Source organism: Mya arenaria, chromosome 16 (assembly GCF_026914265.1).
Source record: "Mya arenaria isolate MELC-2E11 chromosome 16, ASM2691426v1".
Lineage (NCBI taxonomy): Eukaryota > Metazoa > Mollusca > Bivalvia > Myida > Myidae > Mya > Mya arenaria.
In genome coordinates this window covers 18,471,633-18,493,710 of record NC_069137.1, presented here as the reverse complement: position 1 = coordinate 18,493,710, position 22,078 = coordinate 18,471,633, and the positions used below count along the sequence as shown (strand labels likewise).

Below are 22,078 nucleotides of genomic sequence, written 5' to 3'. Positions count from 1 at the left end.
GCCGATTGTTGACAGTTCGTTTTTTCGAGAGGAAATCTTCTCTTACGCGTATATTTCACTTATAATCCATGTTTTACTGTAATGACTCAAATTGTTAGATGTATCGTAATCAACTTTCAGCGTGTACTTTTAATGTTTATTTATTTTAAACCTATATTCATGAGAAAAACATCACAATGTTTCCAAATCCTACGATGTAGAAATTCCATTATTGACCTGTGAATAGCCGGGAAATACCTTCTGTTTCTAAAAATAGCAACATCCGGTACAGGCCGAATAAGTCCGATGTTCGTCGCGATCTGTTACGGCGAGTGGCGATATATGTCGATGTTACCCGATGTTTCCCGAGTTGTATTACATGGCTAATACCTTAAGGCAAAAAATCCTTGATAAATTAGTCAGGCGTATTGTCAGCTTATCATATTATTTTAGAAACTTTTTAGCTTTTTGTTCCATTGAGGTTTACAATTATCTAATCGTATTCTTCCTTTGGTAGTCCAGATTGGGGTTATTGAGTATACAATTACCTTATATGATATTTTATAACACGGCACTGACAAGGTTGTCTTTTTCAAATTTTCTTGCTAACGCTCTGAATCACCCATTTACGAAGTGATTTAAACTATATATATTATTTTAGATAATAGCAAAGCAGACGTATTTTAAAATATTCATTTTATGGACAGATTTCTTGTGGAACTACAGTACGGAACTGACTGTAACTTTATAAGTATACAACGGAACTCTGCAAAAAACGTACTTTTGTTTGTATTCGAACATGCTGAAGTAGATTCAATTCATTTTTCTTTAAAAAATATTTTACGGTAGTTTGCTCTGTATGCCTTGATAAAAATATTACAGAGTTGACTGCCGATTGTAAATAAACGATTATGAACAGCAAGTAAATGGGGAAATGTCTTTATGTGTTCATTGATTATGAATGCCGTTAATCAGACGATTGAATGGGCACTGTTATAATGGGTTGTTAATGACAGGTGTATATAACGAATTGAATAGTTTTATATATTATACTGAAAGTGACTGAGCCTATAGCAAATTGGACTCCATGTAACTAAACAAGTCAAATAGTTGAACTTTTAGTTTCAATATTCATCTGTTTGGATAAGACATTTCTTTAAACATTGAAGGTCAGTATTCTTAAGTGTACATTTGTTTTCTTTAATTACTACAATGCCATAGCTATTGAAGAGATTTTTTTTCTTATCAATGTAGTTAAAGTGACACCCATATAAGGAGTCGTACCATTGACTGCCTTTTGCTTTTGAAGATGACAGTGATATTCACACATAAAACGGTATCAATCTATATAAATGGATATATTTTCGGTAATAGGAAAATCATGTTTGACTAATGTACCCGCATTCCCAAACATTAGATTATTTTTAGCATCTATTAATCTTGATGCATCGTGAATTAATTGATTTACAAAATATTATTGACATGAACTTTTTAATTCTGGATCTAAAAAAACACGCACTAGATAATGTAAATAATCTTCGAAATATATTATATTAAGCATACACTTTCAAATATATATCAATATTAACGTGTTGGCTTATCTAACCTAGCAGTAAGCATTTCAGAAGAAGGCAACCCAACAACCTCTTTTGGTTAGTTTGGAAAACCATTGTGTTACTATTTTGAATAGCTGAGATAACGATTAATCAAGATATGCGTAATTGTCTTAAATTGCTTTTTTGCAAACGTAAATGTACAGCCATCGCTCAATTTGCTCAATTGTTTATCAGTTGCCTTGCACCTATGTGAACACTGTACGTTTGTTCATGTGCGAGATTCATTTAAAATAAGTTTTATACCATTGCTGTATTAAGGCTATTTTGATATATTTAATGAACACATCGAGCAATGCCGTCCATCAGTTTTTAAAACAAAACGCAGCATTGACATTAAGTAGCGTATCTGTGTTCTTGTGATAAGACCATTATTGTAACATATAATATTGCTAAATATCTAAGCGGGTACGACGCTGATTTATGTAACCATACCATCGCTCAGTTTTGAGTAATTATTGAACATTCCTTCTGTTTGACAACCCAGGTGTATATTATTATCGGATTACTTTGACATATAAACAAATGCTAATTTAACAACAAACTATGCAATCGGTGTAAGTTTTCAGTTATAATTTCGTTGAATTATAAATTGTTACTCTTAGATTTAGATTTGCCTATGAAACTTACGAATACTGTGTGGTCAAACTCTTATTTATAACGGAAATTATCACTTTATGAGTTGGTAAAGCGAAATCTTTCGAATGCTTTCCATCTTTAATTTCTATTTTTTAGATAATAAATGCTTTGCCACACCATGAGAGAGTCCCTTTAAAGGCTGGAATGTTTATATTTCATACATTTTTTATCAAACATTTGTCTTACATTAACACATATATGTAAGCAATGCTTTGTTCAAAAGAAATTTGTGCAGATTCCGCAACGTTTTTATGTAACTGATGTTTTATAATTTTGCTTTAGTGTCAGCATTAATTTTATTATTTCCATGTTAGAGGGTGACATGTTTCACATCTAACGTAAAATTCCATCTATATAGGACTTCCTCAAGCTAAAGTCACTACTTTTTTTGGTCATGCAATTTGCCGCCTGTAGGTCCTTGCCAATACGCATCTGGATCCTTATATTAGTTGATGTTGTTTGGCTTTATAACTGATTTTTAAGCACTTCACAGTAAGTTGCTAATGATAATATAAATGAGTTCTGACGAACGAACAATGTTAATCATTTGCAAGCAAACACATGACATAAACGTCAAGCGCACGCATGGAAGGTTCAGAATAAGACCGACTTTATTTGAAATTTTCCTGCCGTTATTCTGCTTAGTACATCCAGATGTCCGGTAAGCATACTGACTTCTCACAAAGGCATCTCTCTGTCGTATTCAGGCCTGGTCTTAATTAAGTAAGGTTTGTGTTCACAGTTGAGTGTTCTCTAGTCACTTCGGTTGTCCTCATATCGCAAGACTTGACATTTACGCAACATCTTGCAAACGATAGTTAACGTTACTAAATATAATTAATCTACAGTTTAATCAATGTCAACCATAATCGTCTATGCGCGCGTGCGTTTAAACGATAAGATTACAAACATAAAACATTTTTGCATGGACTCTTTTTTACCATTTAAGTATAGGTTGTTAATACCAACAGCTACGTCATTGTATTCTTTGTTCTGTTTTACAATTGATATAACTTATTGTTACAAAATAATAGCTTGAAACAAATCAAATCGATCGGTATTTTCACAAAATAATTTGACATTTCATTAAACGGTAATTAAGCGGCAGTTGTGAATGTCTTTATTTATAACCAAAAATGCCCTTAAGATCAATCATGGAATGGGCATATCAGTATAGTCATGCCTAGTGGTATATTCCATACCTACCGTTATGTATAATGTACACTGTGATCCCTGATTTACGTATAGATACGGTATTTCAGCTATACGATATATAAGTATATAAGTATTCGGTATCCCTTGAAATCCCAATTACCTTACATGTCGGTATTTATATCATCACTTCTATATCTTGATTATATTTAGATCAGCAGTACAATAAATAGTGCTTAGCAGGTTTAATATCGTATGTATATTACTAAAAGGGTGACAATGTTAATTTGAGATCAACTCTTACGTTATGTCTGATCAAAGTGAGACTTGATGGTTTCTTTTCAAGGACGTTGAGCCTGTGTTATCAATAGCCAAACACATCATCTTGACCACTGTTTCAAAGGTTAGCGGGAAATAATCCTTCCCCATGTCTAAACAATCGGAAATGGCACTATGTGTTGCAATGGAGTAGGTTTGGATGATTTTGATACCTAAGCATCTTCTTTAAAAATACCAATGATCAAACACAAGAAAAACGGATTGTACATTAAATGTGCTAGTCATGGACTGTTTTACAGATTTTTTATCGACGACAATTACTATATCATTCTGATATCCTCTGATTACCTTTGAAAATCAATTAGGCAATATGGCAGGCGATAAAGATATACGTGTATACACATTCAGATGATTACAATAGCAGCTTATCTAGCTGGGTCACTTGACCAAATAACATACAAAAAGTATTACAGTGACTACAACCTTGAACATGCATTAGAGAAGGTAATTATTGACAAGTAACTTCGTTGCATAAAATAGGGTTATAATTCGCTGTTAAGTGCAAACATTCAACGTATTCATTCTTAATTGAACAACTTTCTATACTTATACTGTTAATCGATCGGTCTGTTGTCAATCGATACCTATATTACCTAGCCGTAAATGTGCAAGTACACCATTATTATAGAACCCTGCTAGGTAGGATATCGGCATATATCTAACAATAATGGTTTTTAGTTTATGGTTCAATGCAAGTAGTTAATGATCACTGATCAATGATAAGAATTCCTTATATTCAGAAAACATTGCATATCTAAAGTCCAAGGAACTTTAAGGACATTATGTTTGAATCATTGGCGTAAACGAGGAAAAAGCTTTAGATAGGCCAACTCCATTGACTGATTTTTGCTGAAATTTGCTCATGAAAGTAAAATTCATATACAAACGCGTGTGAAAGTCGGCGGGGCCTAGGAATATACATGGAGATAACAAACATTCAACAGATGTGAATGTCGGTTTTTACATCCGTTAAATAAAACGCACAAAATTAAATGCATGATAACAGTCAACCATAATTGATCAAACACGTTCCAGATAAAGACTATAAAATAGAAGGATGTAGAATAAAATGAATGATTCATGCATTTCTGAAACACAGGAATAAATTATTTATGAACGGCTAACGTCTGAAATAGTATTGAACATTGAACTGTTTACATGATAGGCAATATCACTTTTCAAAATAAACAACGTTTAAAATAATTATATAGTATTTTCCCAATTAAAACCGTAATTACAATGTTTTTTTTACTGTTTTACTGTAAGAACAATTACGCCTGGACTGTCAATCTACCATGGGGTTTACGCACTAACATTATGCAATACTGCTAACTATTGCCGCCTCAATACACCTATTAAAGATACTTTCATTTAAAACTTGTCCTCTTTTAAACCAGTACTATTAAATATCAAAGATCGTGTCTCCAAATTAAACACATTATCACATTAAGTTTTGAACTTTTAAGAATGTAAAATATCAATTTTAACTATAAAATGGCAAGATATTAACTCGTATTGAATCTTTATCGGATCATTCGTGCTTTCGCCTGTATATTTTCCTGATACGAATATGATTACTTACAGACTGAAATTAAATGCTAGCCACATTTTACCTGTAAACATAGCAGCAAACTAAAAATAATTTGGTTTGTAGTCATTGCTGGTTGAGCAAATATGATATCGCGAATACGGTGAAATACGTAGTTGATCAAAATTTGTTATTAAGCCAAACCGCATATGGATATTGTTATTGATAAATAGTTGGCGTGTTTGACAATATAGGAACGGATTTAATAATTGGACTGACTTCATATATTGCAAAGGTAGTCCAGGCTCCGTCAAAAGTTATCCATGTGTCTAATAAAACTCAGTCACTTAATACATGTCAGATTATGTTAAATATAATGTTGACTTTTATTTCGTTGAATCGAACCCCATTAATGGGGCGATTGAGATAAATTGGATATGAATTGTTGGCGCAGTTGCACATTCAGTAAATGCAATTGTTTAAATACTTTTACATATCATTAATGAAGGTGCTGTAAGTTGCAAATGCGTTACCTGATCAGTGCTGGTTAAGTTACTGGAACAGCAACCTAGCATTGACAATTGCAATAAACTGAACCATGTGATTCTATTGACATGGCCTGGCTCTAGCTATAGGCACTACATTTAAGTACCTTGTAATTACCCTGTCATGCCTTGCCGAAAATAATTAATTGCTCTTAATTCCCATTGCATTATTAAATTGCCGACACAGCTAACTTGTATTATATATTTTTTCACATGGTGATTTTCTTTCCCCTCCTTATGTGTGGGGGTCAACGGACATTAATAATAAAATATACATTGGTCCGAATTTCCTATGATATTTACAGAACTTTTGTTAGTCAATGTTATCTTATCGTGGCAGGCGTTTTTCGTAAGCAAACAGTAATGTTGATATCTTCTAATTAACATGTTATAATATCACTAACGGCCGTTTCTATTTAGGAGTCATTTAGAAATGACACAAATATATTTTAATTAGTCCCATTTTACTTAAACGCATTCATTCTATTCTCAATCGAACTAAGACCAATGAACAGAGGCTCGTCTTCTCAATGACAATAAGACTTATGTAGAAATATGATATGTGTGTTAGTCACACTTAATTCCAAAGCAGACTTATTAAAGTCGGTTGATAGCTTTGTTTAGGTGTTAATTATTATTTTCCTTTTATCTCAGTAGTTAAACAAAATAGCTATGGTATGCTTTTGTACAATATGTTGAACTAATTTATGTATTGTTATAAAATTAGGTATTATCTTAGAGTGCATGATTAATAATGACCGAAACTGATAAATGTATTTTTGTCTTATACCTGTGAATGTATGAAAAATAATAACAATAACATATTGTTTGTGGTCACTGATCGAGGATAATTAAATTTCATCATAATCAGCAGCAGCAGCAGCAGCAGCAACATCATCAGCATCATCATCATCATTATGAAAAACAGTGATATGGTAGATTGATACATCAATAAGCTGTGTTTGAATTCTCTTTCTATCTATGTTAGTCCCTTAAGAACACAGTGTGTGTATACCAAGTGATCAATTACGTGATATGCTAAGTCGGAAGGCAATATAGTACTTAAAATAAAGAATTAAATCAAAGATAACTGTTCTTTTACTACACCATTTTAAATAAAACAATGGGCAGTCTATGCCGCTTAATGAAGCTCGCCTTTGTTTTATTACCGACGTTTGATAAGGTAATTAGTTATATCAAACACTTCGACAAACCTGTTTTCAAAATAATGTCTTGACAGTGCTCCGTCAGACGGCCGTACTGTGAAAAGGTTTGTCGAAGTGTTTTAAGAAACTTAACTCTGAATCAAACCCTGATAAAAGACCGAAAGCGGAGCTTAGTTAGCGGCGTAGACTGCGCAATGATTCATTTAAACGGGTGAAGAAATAGGAAAGTTATCTTTGCTTAAAGTCTTAATTCGAAGCAAAATATTGCCTTCCGACGTAGCATTTATGAAGCAAATTATCACGCGTTATACACACACTGAAACAGTAATTTAGAGAGAGTGTTTGAGATATCTATGCAAAATGTAAACACGTGACATTTCTATAATAATCTGTAATATTATTGTTTTTTTGAAAATGCCGTTGCATTTGTTTTATCACCACATGCTGTAAGATACAACACGCAGGGTAAAATAATTGAAGTACACTATCAGATGACGATATTAAGGAGAGCTGTTATGTAGTGTGTAAGGCTAAAAGTCCTTGATATATTATTCATGGTTAGTGTTATCCTATCATTATGTTAGGACAATTCCAAAGTATTCTTCCGTTGATGTATACAAATATCTAAGCGTATAATTCCGTTGGGAGTCATGGTTGGGGAATACAATTTTCTAATATGATATGTTATAACACGGCTCTGAAAGGGGTGTCTATTTTACAATTTACTTACTAACACTCTTTTTCATCCATTTATAAAGTGATTAAACCCCTATATATAATTACAGGTTATAATCAAACATACGTATTTTAAAATATTCGTTTTATGGCAAGATTATTGTAGGACAACAGTATGGTACTGACTTTAACTTTATAGGTATACAACGGAACTCTTAAAAAACAGTAAACGATGCGGAGACTATATTCAAAAATGCTTAATTAGGCTGAGTGCTTTTTTTCAAAACTATTTTTCTTCAAAGCATTTTTATGCTTATGCAACTTGATTTTAATCAGTTCATTAACTTGGCATGTCCCTATTGTTAAAGAGGGTTGTAAATTACAGGTGTATTATATGAATTGAAATGATTGAAGGATTAAACTGAAGTTGACTGAGCATACTCAATAAAAACATACACTGGGATCCCATATTTACGTATTGTTCTGCTAGTGTAAGCGATACGTAATAAGACACTCGGTGTCTCTTGGACTCCACGTAACTAAACAAGTAAATTTGTTAAACTTTTAGTTCACGATTCATCTGTTTGGATAAGTAACTACTTCAAATATTAAAGGTCAGTAATCTTTATTGTACTATTTTGTCTTAACTTACTACAAGATCCTAGATATTAAGGGGATTGTATTCGTATCAATGAAGTAAACAAATGATACCTATTATAAGGAGCCGTACCATTGCCTGCATTTTGCTGTTTAATATGACAGTGATATTCACACATAAGACGATATCATTTGATATAAATGTATTTATATCCGAATCTAGGATTAATATTATTGTAACCGCATTCCCCAACTTTGTATTAATTTTAGCATCTATAAATGGTGGTATCTCGTGAAAATCTTGTTTTACAACATATTAGGGACAAGGACTATTTGATGCTGGATTTAAAACAAAAATATAATATTAAACATAAACTTTTAAATATATATATATCGATATTTACGTGTGTGCTTAGCTAACCTAGCAGTACTTATTTCAATAGAAAGGAACACAATACCTTTTGTTTGTAAGTTTGGAAAACCATTGTGTAACTATTTTAAATAGCTGCGATCAAGTAATGGTCAATCAATTCGCAATTATCCAAAATTTTGCAAGCGCAAATATAAGGCCACTCAGTTTGCTTTAATTGTTATTGACAGGTATTAGTTGTCTTGCACCTATGTGAACGTTTGTTCATGTGCAGGAGTCATTTAAGATTACAAAGTGTTATTTATACCATTGCGATATATTAGTTTGTTTAACACATTTAATAAGAACATCGTGCAATGATTTAATAATAACATCGTGCAATGAGCTTTGTCAGTATTTAACAAATGACACAGCATAGACATTTAATGGCGTATCTGCGTTCTTGTGATAAGACCCGCCACTGTCTATAAAGGGAGGAGTCGTATGACAGTGCTTTAAATGACTTTAAGACCAACAACATATTAGGACTGAAACATTAACTGGGTCCGACGCTAATTTATGTTATTTTTTTCCTGTAGGCGGCCCTTATATCGAATGACCTCACATTAACGTAACATCGTGTCAACTATAGTTAACGTTAGTCAATATAATTGTCTATAAATTATTTGAAAAACAGTTCATCTCTGTCAACCATAATCGTATGTCCGTGCGTGCATTTAAACGATAAGATTGCAAACGTTTACCATTTCTGAATGGACTCATTTTTACCATTTTATTAGAGTTTTCTGTCTGTCATTTGAATTGTTCTTAACATGAACTGAGAACATATCTTTGTTTCCATTTATTAATTTCTGGTTCAATAAAGATGGTGTGTACAAAATATTGTATTAAACCATTGACTTTCTAATCCCCTTCTTTTAATATTGGGCCAATGAGCAATTAATTAATATTATAATTGATTTTCGCAAATCTTAATTAGTCTTCATTGATTTCTTTTTATGTTATCAAAGTTTGGGTAGCTTTATGCTTATTGCGATAATTTGGTTTGTATTAAATGGTGGTTTTGCTAATTTGATATCGCGAATACGGTGAAATAATAAGTTGATCAAAAATTGTTTTAAAAGCCAAACATTATGCGAATACTGTAATTGTATTATATTTGTTTTGTTTTACCATATCGCAACGGATTGAGTAATTGGACCGACTTCATATATTGCAAAGGTATTCCATACTCCGCCATACGTTATCCATACCTGTAATAAAACTCAGTCACTTGATACATGTCAGTAAATTATATTAACTTTAATGTTATATTATTATTTTTCAATGATATTGTTTTTCAATTCGCTTACTTTCAACCCCGTTAATGAGTCGATTGAGATAAATAGGACATCAAACTATTAGCGTATATGCGCATAAAAGTAAAGGCAATACTGTCAATACTTGCATGGGCCAATAATGAAGGTGCTTGTAAACGCGTTTTCCGACCAGTGCCGGATAAGTTTGTACATGGTATTTTGTGTAGCCCCTTCGAATGAAGTAGGGTCAACAGGCATTACAAACAATATGGATTTTCGCAAATCTGACATATAGTCTTCATTTGTCCGAATTTCATAGCATTTCATATCCCATGTTCCCTTAAAGTTGTACGTTCAGCGAGAATTTTGGTTATAAAACACAAAAATAACACAACTGTCATGAAAAGGCATCCTTATTTTAGCGTTGTGCGAAATTTCGTCTCTAGATTCCACTCCGATGGCCTGATATTAACACGATTTTCAGACCATATTTATTTTTTGGTGGTTACCAAAAAATCCGCTATGGCCTACTCGGAGTTATTCCGAGCAGTTCCGAAAGCCTACGAAAGTAAACGGAGCACAAGCACGTGACAGTTATGAATAATCAATGAGGTCAGCAAATCAAAACAAAGATGGACAGATGAAAATGAAAAGAGAAACAGAGGCAGACAGAGATTGTCAAAATCGATCAGAAAGCGACGGTAAATGAAAAATGTAGGAAAGATGCTGACGTCGATGGTTTATTTAGGCATTCATTGAAAGAAAAGGATAGAGTTCAAAGCTTCAAATGGAGTGGGAAAATGGAGGGCTAGGAAACGAAACATCACGATAGGTTTGTGTTTTATCTTTAACATTTTACCTAAATGTTTGAAAAACATTGATAGTTTATTTATTAACAGTCAGTAGGACTATCTTTCGACACACTTTCGGGCGGGTGCACATACCCCATTTCCTTGGAGAACGGATGTACTTATTCGGGAGAACGGATGTACTTATTCGCAAAAATGTTAGTGAAAGTTCCTATTCAAAATCCAAAATAATTTCGAAAACAAACAAGAGCTGTCAGAGGCAGCATGATCGACTTTTTTCATTGCTATAATGCACCAGTCAGTTGTAACCACTCCCCCCCCCCCCAGGTCCGGGGGTATACTGGGGAAATGGGGCGTGGTTTTACCTTCCAGGTGGCCCTGCAGTACCGCGTAAATGAGGTGGTTTTATGTTCGCAAAAATTTGTGGGGAATGGACCTTACCTAGGGTCCCTGGGGTGCGGGGATTTTACCAACTGGTCGTCCCGGCAGGGCCGGGATTTTACCTGGGGTAGGCTGGAACGAAAGTCAAAGTCCCTGCTATTCCCCGGACCTACGGGGCTGTGGTTACAAATGACTGGTACATAAGCATTAAGGATTTCAGCACTTGCAATATCAATATGGGGGGCACACCCCACACCTAACCCCATAACTTCCTTGTTTACTGCCTATTTCAATGGTACTGGTACACTAATAAGCAATCAGGCATACTTTTTTTATTGTTTTGACATTTCTTATCTTCTCCCTGTACGCTTAAGTAATAAAAATGGTCAAAAGACTCGTTGAAAGTCATTCAGGTGGCATATTTTTATATAGGATTAAAAAGAAATAAATTGCCCAAAATGTAACATTTCGGACTAGATATTATGTACATTTCCTAGGGGGTGAACCTGGCCGTTTGCCATCATTGCTGACCAGAATTATTCAGTTCTGGGGGGGGGGACACACTTTGAAAGGTTACAACCCCTGAGTGACTCCAATCTTGTGTCAATTACTGGATCAGCCTTTGGCAGGCTTTGGCAAAACATGCCTGGATCACTGTAAAATAAGATTACATGCAAAATCCAGAATTTATAAGTCAAATGTTAAAAGGGCAAAATAGTTGGCATCATATGCAAGTTAGAGATATCGTCAAAAACTTGAAAAAGTCAAGCTAAATCCAATAGCAACTGCAATTCAATTGAAAAGAACAATTGTATACAGCACATTTATTGGCATTTCAATATATGTAATTTGTTTTGAAATATTTTCATTACCCAAAAATTGCATTTGATGTCTTTTTTGACTAACTGAAGGACCTGAGCCCAACCCCCAAATGTGTAAATACAGCACTTCAATAAGCTGTGATAAAGCATTCTTTTGTTAAGAAAATCCATTCCTTTTGACAAATGGTCGAAATTAACACAAGCCAATAAGCCCTGCACTGGTAAAATGCCTCGGGTCTTACCCAAATTCTGATTTTTTATAGTAGGGCTTGTTTAAAATTTGATTCAAAGCTAAAGTATACAAATCAGGGCTTCTTCATCAAAAAGTATAATTTCAATGATTGTTTTGATCCTGCTCATGATTGAAATGGCGTTTGAAAAAAATATTTTATCATTTTTATATCAATAATATAAGAACCTGGCTTTAAATAGAAATTGGTACATATGTGATACTAGTTAACATGTTAAAGGTAGTCCATCCATCTTTTATGCAAAAAAATAATGCAAAAAATTATATTTCTTTTCTTTTTATATTTCTGTTTTGTATATGAACTCTACAAAATACATGTACCAAGGGTTTAATTATTATAAGATAAATGATTTGCTGAAATTTCTATATAAACATAATATAATAATAGTTAATAAAAATTTACAGTATTTTGGGTTTCAGTATCTTTTGACATCACGCTTCAAGACTCCGATGTCAGGAGGCTGGTGATGTCACAGATTTTAACCTGGCTTGAACATGCCAAGTGTACTGTAAGTACAGTTTTTTTGCAAATATAAAAAATATCATTCAAACTTTTCAAATATAGAAAATCAAAGGCAGCGTTTTATCAACTCCAAAATCTCATTTTCTATTCATAAGTGTTAGAAAGGCTTTTAGGCAAAAAACATCATACTTTTGAAAGTAAGTAGGAATAACTGCACTCACCTCTTTTGTCAGCATATCTTATATCACGGGTTTCATGATATAAGCTTAAAAAGTGGCTAATGAATTCCAAAACAAAAATTGAAATAAAATATGTTTACACAGTCCATAGGTGAGAATGCAGCTTTAAAAATCATGAAAAGGTAGAAAAGAGGTTGATATCCTTTTTATCAAATAAGGCCTGATATTTGTGTCATGAAAATGCAGTGATTTGAGCTTGGAAGTATATGTTGGTATATTGATTAAGTATTTATAATATTGATAATTAACATATAACATTTATTGATGATATAAGTAGATAAATGAAAATAAAATGAAATGCTATTTATTTTAAGGGCATCTCAGCTGTTCTTCTCCATCATTTGCTGGATGAGCATGAGTGGCCTCCCCCGATTCAATATTATGAGTAAAGTCATGGGCCATTGAGCCAAGAGGAGAGGAATTCACCATGGCTTAACAATAAAAAAAAAAACTTTAGTACCCTTAAAGCCCTCAGAGTGATTGTCCTTGACAACCACCTTCCATCAAAGATGCTTAGTATCTAGTATACAGGTAAATAAATTTAATATACAGCAAGCTTTGACTCTTTTCACATCTTATATTAGTAGAAGTTATACCCTTTTATATATTATTATATTAAAAATCAGGGAATTCAGGCTTTTTATACAGGAAACAAGAATAAGCATTTCATAAAATAACTGCATCATATTTCATGAAATTGAAATGATCTGATCACATTTGCAGGCTTAAAAGCTGCACTCCCACAGATTGAACGTTTTGACAACTTTTTTTTTTTTGTCTTGGAACGAGCAGATTTTTATATTTAAGTTAAAGAAAGTGATGTTTATGCATTAATCATTATGTTTCGAACGGAAATATGAAAAACTGCCATCTGATTTTTTTGTCAGCAATCTTATATTATTGGTTTCCAGATATTCTCGCAAAAATGTGCTCTTTGCAAGACAAAAAAAATAAAAATGTAAAATTTGTATATCTGTGAGAGTGCAGCTTTAAATCTGGTTATTTGGCGAACTTTTTTGTGAAAGTGGAAATATTTATTTCGATGACTATCTTACTTCTAGATAATTGTGCGTGTGTGTGTGTGTGATGTGGTCAAATCTTATTCTGTAAATGAAACATTTCTTGTTTTGTATGCAGACTAAACCGTGCATTGAGCAATAGAAGAGGATGGCAATATTCCCCAGTAAACGCAGTGAAAGAAAAAAGACCTATCCATACAGAGTCTCTGAAGAAACTGATCTTCATGTGTCACTTGACCAACAATTTTTCGGTATGGGTAGAAAGGCTGTTATGGAGAAGCACTATCCTCGACAAATCTCTAGCCACCTTGATCAGATATCTCCTTAACCAAGAAGGGAATTGTACAGCGAGCAAGAATCTAGGTTTAATAAGAGACATTTCTAGAGGTTTACTATGTGCTCCAATATTCATGAAACTTAATGACAATGGTCTCATTGTTGTCTTGTTTGAAACTAGGTTACATGTGGACTGAATGGAAGTCACTTGATTTTATTTTTAAAACATTATAGAATCAAACCTTGATATTGCTTTGTAAGATTACATGTGTTCAAACTTAGTGAGAATGTTCACCTTGATGAAATGTTAAGGGAGATCAAGTTTGTCACATACGGTAAAAAATATGGTCACTTCTTAAGAAATACTTGGGTACTAGAAGCAAAATATGTACTCGCAATCATGTAAATTTGTGTGTATATTTGTTCTCTTCAGCTTTATAAGTCGTGTTACCTGCGACATGCTTACGCATTTTAAGTATTTAAAAAAAGTTTGACTTTATATTAAAGTGGATGGAACTTGACCAAAACCCTTTGAAAATAGGGTATATCAAAAGCACATAGGATACTTTGAAAGTTGAACTTCATACATGTATATTGATTTATATGTGATGATTATTTTGGTGAAGTTCTCAAAAATAAACAAAATGTCAAATTAAACTTTTGTTTTTCATGGAATCTTTCTGTAAAAGAAAAAAAAACACAACATGTAGACAAGTTAGCTTTTAGATAACTGGGCCAACATTAGTATTTCTTTTAAACATTAACTCTCATTAACTTTTGACATTATATAGCTCCGTAACAACAGTTTTATATTAGTGGCACTGGCTAGAAATAGTGATGTTTGCGAGAAATGACAACAATCACAAGATAGAGCATTTTTTTGAATAACATCTCTACCTTACCTGCCTTATAATTTTGGGGATGTTAACCTAAACAAACGTTTTTAAGACCATTTCAGAACAGTGTTGTGGTTGGGTATGGGGGGGGGGGGTTCATGGGTGTTCTCTATATGTTTATACTTAAAACTTCAAAAATCTTCTCCTCTGAACTTACTTGGCCTAGAGCTTAGATATTTGTCATGATTCATCGTCTAGTGGACCTCTCCAAAGTTTGTTCAAGTTATGGCCCTGGGGTCAAAATTGGGCCCGCCACGGGGGGTCATGGGTATTCTCTATATGTTTATAGTTAAAACTTCAAAAATCTTCTCCTCTGAACTTACTGAGACAAGAGCTTAGATATTTGGCATGATTCATCGTCTAGTGGACCTCTACAAAGTTTGTTCAAATTATGGCCCTGGGGTCAAAATTGGCCCCGCCCCGGGGGGTCATGGGTATTCTCTATATGTTTATAGTTAAAACTTCAAAAATCTTCTCCTCTAAACTTACTTAGACTAGAGCTTAGATATTTGGCATGATTCATCGTCTAGTGGACCTTTACAGAGATTGTTCAAATTATGGCCCTTGGGTCAAAATTGGCCCGGCCCCGGGGTCATGGGTATTCTCTATATGTTTATAGTTAAAACTTCAAAAATCTTTTCCTCTGAACTTACTTGGACTAGAGCTTAGATATTTGGCATGATTCATTGTTTAGTGGACCTTTACAAAGATTGTTCAAATTATGGCCTTGGGGTCAAAATTGGCCCCGCCCCGGGGGTCATGGGTTTTCTCTATATGTTTATAGTGAAAACTTCAAAAATCTTCTCCTTTGAACTTACTTGGACTAGAGCTTAGATATTTGGCATAATTCATCGTCTAGTGGACCTCTACAAAGACTGTTCAAATTATAGCCTTGGGGTCAAAATTGGCCCCACCCCGGGGGGTCATGGGTATACTTGATATGTTTATAGTTAAAACTTCAAAAATCTTCTCCTCTTAACTTACTTGGACTAGAGCTTAGATATTTGGCATGATTCATCGTCTAGTGGACCTCTACAAAGATTGTTCAAATTATGGCCCTGGGGTCAAAATTGGCCCCGCCCCTGGGTGGTCATGGGTGTTCTCTATATGTTTATAGTAAAAAAAAATCAAAAATCTCCTCTGAACTTATGTTGCTTAGAGCTTAGATATTTGGCATGATTCATCGTCTAGTGGACCTCTACAAAGATTGTTCAAATTATGGTCTTGGGGTCAAAATTGGCCCCGCCCCGGGGGGTTAGGGTATTCTCTATATGTTTATAGTTAAAACTTCAAAAATCTTCTCCTCTGAACTTACTTGGACAGCGCTTAGATATTTAGCATGATTCATCGTCTAGTGGACCTCTACAAAGATTGTTCAAATTATGGCCTTGGGGTCAAAATTGGCCCCGCCCCCCTGGGGGGTCATGGGTTTTCTCTATATGTTTATAGTGAAAACTTCAAAAATCATCTCCTCTGAACTTACGTTGCTTAGAGCTTAGATATTTGGCATGATTCATCGTCTAGTGGAATCTTCTCCGAACTCACAAAGACAAGTAACGTCTTAATTTAAACTGGATAACATATTTAGTGCACATACCAATTTTCAATATGGGCCACATACAACAATTAATAACAAATATACATATATAGATACGCACGTAAAATCAAGTAGTGACAAGAGCTTATATATTTGGCATGATATATCATCTAGTTGACTTGTACCAATATTGTTCAATCTTTGGCCCTGGGGTCAAAAAATGGCCCCACCCGGGCGGTCATGGGTTTCCTTATATATATGTATATGATGAAAACTTAAAAAATCTTCTTCTCCGAAACCAAAAGGCGAAGGCCTTAGATATTTGGTATGAAGCATTGTTTATCGGACCACTATTAAGATTGTTCAAACTTTAGCCCTGGGGTCAAAATTGGCCACGCCCCGTGTTCATAGGCTTAGGTTTTTAATATTTGCATATAATGGAAGAATGTGCAATATATGACAGGTGAGCGATTCAGTGCCATTTGGCCCTCTTGTTTACTATTTTGCTTACACAAGTTATCGGATATATAAGATTTGAGTTTTTAAATCAAGAAGAAGTCAAAAAAACTGTGGGATCTTCATGGTTTTATTTCAGTTATTTACTTCTTTGTGAGAAAGTGGTTTTTTGCATTAATCTTTTTTCTACTTAAGAAATGGGCTGTATCAAAATTGAGCCTGCTTTAGGTCCATTTCATTATTTCTAAACAAGGTTGAGAAAGGTATGACACATTTTAAAGATAAAATGTGAAATTTGGATTCAAACAGACAAATTGTTTGAGTGTCATTTGAAAGCGCTTTTAAACAGAAAAACAAGAGATGTTTGTCAAACATATGAACCCCCTCCCCTTGAGGAGCGCCAAGTTGTCAGGCTTATTCCGCAAATTGAATTAAATATGCAAAGACTGAAATGACAGCTGACTTGTCATTGACATTAGATGCCTTTGCGGCAGTTTTAAGATTATGACCGTTCAAAGTGTGAGGATAGTAAGTAAAGTTCTAAATCATGTTCAGATGATGACTGATATTTGCAGATAAAAATATATCCTTTCAGCAGCAGGAAATAAGTAAATATGACAAAATACTTAATCATGCATATAGGTTGACCTCTGACTTCAAGATCTATAAGATCATCAACTGGTCACCCCCAACCTAGATGGCAAGTTTGAGAACCATGGGTGCAGGCATTGTCAAGTAATCACACGAATATGCTTTCAAGGTCACTGTAACCTTCACCTTTGACCTGATTACCCCTGAAATAAAAATGAACCATCTACTGGTAAAGCCAAATTCCCTTATCATGTTTGAGAGCCATGGATGCAGGCATTGTTGATTTATCACTCGTTCATTCTTTACGCACTTTCGTCACTTAGGGCCAATGACTCCTTAAATCAGTTATGGTCATACTCAGCCTCAATGTCAATTTTGATGATCATAGGGCCAGACATTGTTGTGATATCACCCAGAGAATCTTTGTTAACCTTTTCAACTTAAGGGTCACTGTGACTGTTACCATTGGCCCAATGACTCCTAAATAGGGGTCATCTACTAATCAGGCCCAGCCTCCATGTCAAATTTGATAACCATACCGTACGTTCAGGTATTTTTGAGTTATTTCTCGGACAAGCTTTAACAACTTTATACCATTAAAGGTCACTGTGATCTTGAACTTGGACCTGATGACCCCTTAAATCAATAGGGTTATCTACTGGTCAGGCCCAACATTCATGTCAAGTTTGATAACCATCTGTCCTTCAGTTGTTGAGTTATCACTTAGACAAGCTTTGGTCTACCAACAAAGCTGCGAATCGTCCGACCAACATGTGCAATGCAATATACCCCTCTTCCTCGGAGGGGGCATAAATATAAACAATAACATGAGTATACATAACATGCAGGTTTTCTGGCTTTCAAATTGAAGCGCGATAATTACTTAATGACAGTTTAGCAACTAAAGACAGTACAAATCAGTATTTATAAAATAACAAGTCATTCACAAAAGTATACAAACATGACCTGATATTGTTTATATCATATTTTAATATTTAAGAAAATCAAGAGAACAGATACGATCCGTCTGCAAAAATTGTGTTCATCTACTGAACCCTCCTTTGCACAAGGCCAGTGTATTGTTCTTAGGGAATCGGGAAGGTTTCCTGGACTCTCCACACAACATAAGGGAATAGCCCTCTTGTCACCAGCCCAAAAATAACTCTGTGTCAGAACACAATATAAGTCGCCTAGTAGCGGTTGGGTCGCGCCTGGTCCTCCTCATCAATGAACACAAGAAATCCTGCCTCATCAAATGGGCAAGGGTTAGGACCTCTTCATTCAAAACAAGGAGGTCAGAGTCCTGAAAGAGGGAAGGTTTATCAAAAGTCAGTAGCATAATTCACAGATACTAAGATTAAAAATAAGAAATATCCAGTGATGTGCTACTATTAAGTCATACTTACTTCAGTACGAATGTTCAATAAAGTTCTCAGCACTCACCTAAACAGGAGTGCTTTTAATAACTTAGTAGATACAAACTTTGCCAGCATATAAAATAGCTTTCAAACGTTTATAAAATAACACTGCCCATATTTCATACATGCCAACAATTCAACTTGGTCTGCCTGTGTGTGACTACATGCAGGTTAAGATGTTTAAACCCATATTTTTTAGAAAAATACAACACTAGACTTCCTATGAAGTACAAACATGCAAATGAGTTGTCAAGTATCCATTTTTCAGTACAAATTTTCAAGAACTCATTAGCAGTATTAAATAATGTAAAACCAGCTTTTAAATTCACATGAAATGTTATAATATTGTTCATAAATATCAACTTCATTTAACATTTAGGTACACTCATGTCTTAGATTTATACTGAATTTTAGTTTCTATAAGGTTCTTACAGCAGTTTGAGAAAGACGGGCCTCCCGGCGACAACAAACTTTTTAACTCTGCATTGAAATGTCCCGGCAGTTGAAGCACACTCAAACCAGCTTGGAGTTCTACTCCCTTCCTCAGACTCTGGTCCAGCACCTCTAATACGAGCATCATGAATCCTGGCTCCATCTTGATGACCCTTATAATTGCTCACTGAAGTTGCAGCTATGTCAGCTTGCTCACTTGTTTCTAAAGATAATAAATAATATTACAAGTAAAATTGTACCTTTAAAATAGCGCAGCGCTTTGTTTGGCAAAAGGCACTAGACATTTTGGGAATTTTGAGTCGCGAATATTCCTAAATAGGGAAATTTTACAGTTAAAAAAACAAGACTTGCAATCTCCTGCGAATAGAGAATTTTTTATAAATAAGTTTATGTTCCCGTTCAAAAGACCTTAAATGCCTGAAATATCAATACTTGGGGTATAAATATCTTTAGCAATAAATCATGACACAAAATATTTCATACTGATAGATCTCTGAATGTGATGAAAATCAATAATTTCTGATTTCATATATTTCCAAAACTTTAGATTATATAACACATGGTTAATTAGGATGCTGAATGACCCAGTACAGGTAAAAAGACTTCCATAAAAACGTTTGTTTTTTTTGCCTTTGTTTGACTAGGATTTTTTTCTGAAGATTGGGAAAAGATATTGTATATTTTGCTTTGGGAATGGGTCTGATAGTCGGAGCTGAGGGTACTATAGAAAAAGCCCTGAAGCTGACTCTCATTATTGATCATCTTGTTTACATTTATTCCAAAACAACAAACCAGTTAGTTGTAACCATGCCCCCCCCCCCCCACCGGTGCGGGAAGCAGGGACTTTGACTTTAGGTCCAGAAAATATCCCTGAACTGCTGGTAAAATCCCCACCAAATGCAACTGCACCACGGGGATCAAAGGTAAGGCTCATTCCCCGCTATTTAAGCACTAGACAAAACCACCGCATTCACCCAGGTTCACATTGGAGGGAAAACACGGCCCATTTCGCCGGACCTGGGGGGATTGGGGGGCGTAGTTACAATTGACTGTTGCATAATTCTTACATGTTCACATTTCAATTGCAAATACTGACATGTTTTGGAAACTTGAAGAACATTTGGGAAGTATAATGGCAATTAAAGACAAATGATATATAAGAAGTCAAAACAGTCAATTAGTGAGAATTCAGCTTTAAAATATACAATATAAAAAACAATATGGAAAGGAGTACCCACCAAACATAATTGTGTCCCCCCCCCCAAACATATTAATTATTACTTGATCAACTTGTGGTTTCACTTATGTGAAGTGTCAAATTATAGAGTGATCTAGTTTTGGATTCTTAATTCTCTGCATCATTCAAGTACATTCAAATACACATTTAAAATGGATTTCTAAGATGATGAACGTGTTATAAACTTACGCTGTTGTTTTTTTGGGGTTGGCTGTGTTATGGTATTTGAATCGACGGATCAGGCTCATCAACATTCTCTTTTAATATCAATTTGGGATAAGGGAATGCTTGGAGGTGACTGAAAATACAAAAATAATAAGGGAATGCTTGGAGGTGACTGAAAATACAAAAATAAGAATGTTATCTATACTGTACAGTAAATTATCTACCTGACACCCATGCAGATCACTACGTGATTTACTTTTAGTTTCATCTTTTTTACAATAGAAATAAGTCAATCACTCATGAATTAATGGTCCAGAAATCAAATGCACGTTTACTTACAAGTATGCGTTGCTCCAAACATAATACTGTACGATATCTATGATAAATAAGGCGCGATTGAATATTAACTTAATTTTACCCCACCCACTTCAGTTACTGTAGACATGCCTTTTGATTTATGGTAGAATTTAGAAAATATAAACAATAAAATGCAAGTTCGTTCATTACCTCATTAAAAAGTCGGTTAGAAGTAAAATAAAATAACGCTCTAACCTCAAGAGTAACTGGTAGAAATATTTCTTTTGATCATGTTGGTAGCTGAATGAAAGTCGCTATCGCCAGTATCGGTTGTTTACATACGGGCGCTTCATTCATGTATTATGCAAATGATCGATTCCGAAGCTGGCTACGAACGGCTACGAACTGTGGCGGGTAATTCGAAAGTTGATATCTTTGATCTCCAAAATATCAACAAATGCGAGTTTTCTTTATAAAAAATTGAAATGTAACATCAAATGAATGTGATATGAACTAGTATATCATAAAATTTTAATTTTATTTATGCTCACGTATTTTTCTAATTACCGCTGAACGTATAACTTTAACGTAGCTAGCGTTTTTTAAAGCAAACTTTTATTTGGCTATCTTCTTATTAACATATTACAATATCACAGACACCCGTATCGATTTCAGTCATTTTCAAACGACACAATACTCTTTGCTAGGCGCATTCTTCGTATACGTGTCCATACTATATTCAATCAGATAAAGACAAAAGACCAGCGTGATTGCTTAATATCAGTTACTTATACAATAAGAAAATGAATTATTAAGTAATATGATATGTCTGTTATTGACGCTCAAGTTCAAAGCCGTCTTTCAACAGA

General features: G+C 34.3%; 1 protein-coding gene and 1 long non-coding RNA gene across 8 annotated transcripts in view; one reads left to right on the top strand and one right to left on the bottom strand.

The window, feature by feature from the left end:
- The window catches only part of LOC128221935 (trichohyalin-like), a 315,209-nt gene that overhangs the window by 30,217 nt on the left and 262,914 nt on the right, over positions 1 to 22,078 (top strand). Inside the window, exon 1 of one of the 7 annotated variants that reach the window (XM_052930634.1) lies at positions 1,084 to 1,148. The exons of the other annotated variants lie outside the window; for them this stretch is intronic. The gene's annotated coding sequence lies outside the window, so the exon portion shown is untranslated. Of the gene's footprint in view, positions 1 to 1,083; positions 1,149 to 22,078 lie in introns of those variants that run through there. 7 annotated transcript variants of the gene reach the window in all.
- Positions 19,693 to 21,524, bottom strand: LOC128221937 (uncharacterized). Its single transcript, XR_008259032.1, has 3 exons — positions 21,465 to 21,524; positions 20,937 to 21,045; positions 19,693 to 19,712 (listed from the first exon to the last, which is right to left on the bottom strand). It is a non-coding gene; the product is annotated as an uncharacterized LOC128221937 (long non-coding RNA).